The sequence below is a fragment of the Aedes albopictus genome, chromosome 3, assembly GCF_035046485.1.
Source record: "Aedes albopictus strain Foshan chromosome 3, AalbF5, whole genome shotgun sequence".
Classification (NCBI taxonomy): domain Eukaryota; kingdom Metazoa; phylum Arthropoda; class Insecta; order Diptera; family Culicidae; genus Aedes; species Aedes albopictus.
Window position 1 is genome coordinate 74,022,880 of NC_085138.1, and position 3,434 is coordinate 74,026,313.

The 3,434-nt window shown below is 35.0% G+C and overlaps 1 non-coding gene across 1 annotated transcript; it reads left to right on the plus strand.

Moving 5' to 3' along the window:
* Positions 1-1,022: 1,022 nt before the first annotated feature.
* On the plus strand, positions 1,023-1,104 carry Trnas-aga (transfer RNA serine (anticodon AGA)). Its single transcript has one exon. It is a non-coding gene; the product is annotated as a tRNA-Ser (tRNA).
* Positions 1,105-3,434: the final 2,330 nt, after the last annotated feature.

The window sequence follows — 3,434 nt, forward strand, 5'->3', positions numbered from 1 at the left end:
TTACAATTCATTATTTCTTCACAATAAAGACATTCTACAAGCAGTAAATGTTTGAAATACGTAGGAAACAAGTTAAAGCTGTAAGCCAACTGATAATATGTTAAGTTTTTCTCCTACTATTATTTCCCTTGACCTGAACCAAAACGGTCCTAAATTCTGAGAAACAGATATCAACCCAAGCTTTTCTTTCCGAACCACATAGTAGTAGGAAGAGAACCGTCGTCACCGGGGATGTACGTCATTTTTTTCATGGCTCAGTCTGGCCCATTCGCGTGCGCTACGCATTTCGGCACACTGACCTAGATGTGTGCTGCGGCGCCAAGTTCATGCCACGAATAAAAGGAGTCATTTTCCCGTCCAAACGAACAACCGCACAAGAAACCTAGGCAAGGCAAGTGTCCAAACAAGCAACAAGTTAGGTATGAAGGTAGGCAAGCAACCAACCAACCAACCATTCGATTCAAGCGAAGAGCAATGACCATGAGCGAAGGTTTTCGTCTGCGCTCCATTCAAGCTCTTTTTCTACGCACTTGAACGATGCTTTGGCAATATTTTTCCTGGTGATCAGTTTCACAAGAAATTTAAAGTTTTTAAATACTTAATTTGAAAATTGTTGAATATGATCCACGATCACCATTACAGCGAACAATCAATCTGTGCTAAATAATTGCTCACAGGAGTAATTAAATAATCAACCAATTCCGAAGGATTTCGTCAGTGCGATAAGCAGAAATACCCTCAAGTCAATAAATTATTCAAAAGTGAAAAACCATAGCCGCTCGTTCTCTGCTGGAGGGTGAAATCCCCCTTGTTGTTCGGATTCACCCGTATCTTGTAGTATACTTCAATTCAATAAATGGACTCTCCGTGCTCTTGTGTTTTTTCCTCTCACGCTCTCAAGAGCAATACGCCTCCCTAAACAGTATGAAGGCAGCGAATTCAAAAACGAAACGAAACGTGAAATCAGTTTAGGTTCAAAGCAGTGAAGCCAGTTGATAATTGAGAGACCCCTCGTCACCGAAGCAGTCGTGGCCGAGCGGTTAAGGCGTCTGACTAGAAATCAGATTCCCTCTGGGAGCGTAGGTTCGAATCCTACCGACTGCGAGGAAATGTTCTTTTTTGCCGCATTCGTGAGAGATTTTCTGAAAATATTATCATTGATTTATTATAGAGATTTTCAGCCCCAACCGGGTTCTAAGAGATGAACCAATAATAATAATAACGAAAGATAGTGAATTAAACGCACTATTCAATAAATTATCCAACAAACAGATAAGGTTGGCTGTTGACATCGTTGGCAGGACATTTCGTTCCACACAAGACATTCTTCATCACCAGTGCTGTCATGGTAAAATAAGAGCTGTTTACTCAAGCTTTCCCAATTTCAGCGCCCCTTATACTGAAACGCACACATGGAAATTACTTATTTACTTACTTAACGCTTATTTGAGAAGTACCTATTCCTTCCAAAAATTATTTTTTTTATGAAAATTTTCTGTAATTATCGTAGAAGGGACATTTAGAAAGAACTCATTTTATGCGTTACGCAAGAGTTTTTCTGAAAATACATCCGTGAATCCTTTACAAATGTATTCCTTTCTATATACTGATTCAGAGTTTTCTCCAGGAATTCCTTTGTGAATTTTGCGTGGGGCTTCTTCAAAATTTTCTCAATCAATTTCTCAAAAGATTAATTTTAAAACTTGTAGATAATACCGGGCCAAGTTGAAACGGGTGGGGCAAGATGAAACAGCGGGTTAACATGATGTTCTCTAATGATGATAAACAATTTGATTGTTGCAACACATACTTTTTGATTCAAACAATCTTTTAACGAAGGAAAAATTTCCAAATTGTCTTGAAATCTATTTCAAAGCTTCGCGTTTCATCTTGCCCGGTGTGCCTTATAGGGGATAGACAAAATGAACGGGACAGGTAAAATTTCCACTTTCCAAAAAATGTTCATATAGCTGTAACTTTTCGAAAAGAGCATCAAATATTCTAATTTTCACTGTGAGTTGAATAACAACTTGTGTATCAGTAGTCAAAATTTGAAATTGATCGGGCTATTCTGAACGAAGTTATCAATATTCTGGAAAATGCTATAATTATCTGATAGCTAACTTTGAGCTGTTATATCTTCGGATTCAATGAACCGAATGCAATGAAATTTTGACTACTTATGACTTAAATAAGGAGCTCTGGAAAACGTTTGACTTAACTTCAAATATTTAAAAAGAAAAAAAATTATAGCGATTTCATTTATTTTATAACTTTTTGGTAAATTAGTCTATTTTTAATATGCATCTCATTACTTTTTCATTTTATTGCCGACAATTTTGTTACTTCCCATCAAAACATATTTATATTCAAGTCATTTAGAGGGAATTTATGTGAACTATAATTAGCATCTTTAATTTTGAAACAATGTTGAGGTATTGAATAATTTGGTGTTTTAATAGAAAAATAATCTAATCGTTATAAATTTCTTACGTGTATTTTTTTAAGTTAAGTGAAAAGTTTTTCATACCTCATTACATAAGTCATAAATGTTCAAAATTCCATTGCATTCGGTTCGTTGAATCCGGAGATATAACAGCTCAAAGTTGGCTATCGGCCAATTATACCTTTTCCTTATAACTTCGTGCAGAATAGCTCGATCTTTTCCAAATTTTGACCACTGATACACTACTATTTGAACTACTTACAGTGAAAATTTGAGAATATTCGATGCACTTTTTGAAAAGTTACAACTAGTTAAACATTTTTAGGATATTGAAAATTTTGAGAATTTTCTCAAGTTTTTCATTCAAATTAGTTCCATAGCTCCCTTAGAAATTTATCAAGGTATCTAAAGAAGTTTCTTCGAATATTCTCCCAAGCATTCATCCAGAAATAACTTCAGAAACTTGTTCAAATATTTCTATTTAGGAATCTTTCCACAAAATTTTGAAAAACTTTTTCTCGGAATCTCCAAAGGTATCACCAATAGTTTTTTCAGGAATTCCCTCAGACAATCCTATATGAGTTTCTTTAGAATTTCTGCAGCAATTTTTTTTTTCAAAAAATGTTCTATAAAATTTGTTGTGCAATTTGTGAAAAAACCTTCTAAAGAAACCCCTGAAAGAATATCTGAAACAACTCCCGTGGGAATCTCTGAAGGAGTTCTACGAAATATTTCTGATAGAATCGCAAAAGCAATTTCTGAGAAAAAATCCTTACGTAAATTTTAGGAGGAATCCCTGGATAAACTTCTGTATCCCTTCAGGGACCCTTTGAAGAATTTCCGAAGAAATCTCTTTAGGATTAAAAATGAAAGAGGAATATCTGAGAAACTTCTAGAAGAGGTTTTAAATAGATTGATTGATTTGTCTTTGTTTAAGAGACTTTCAGCCCATGACTGGTTCGTCTCTGAGGTTTTAAAGATTTTTGCT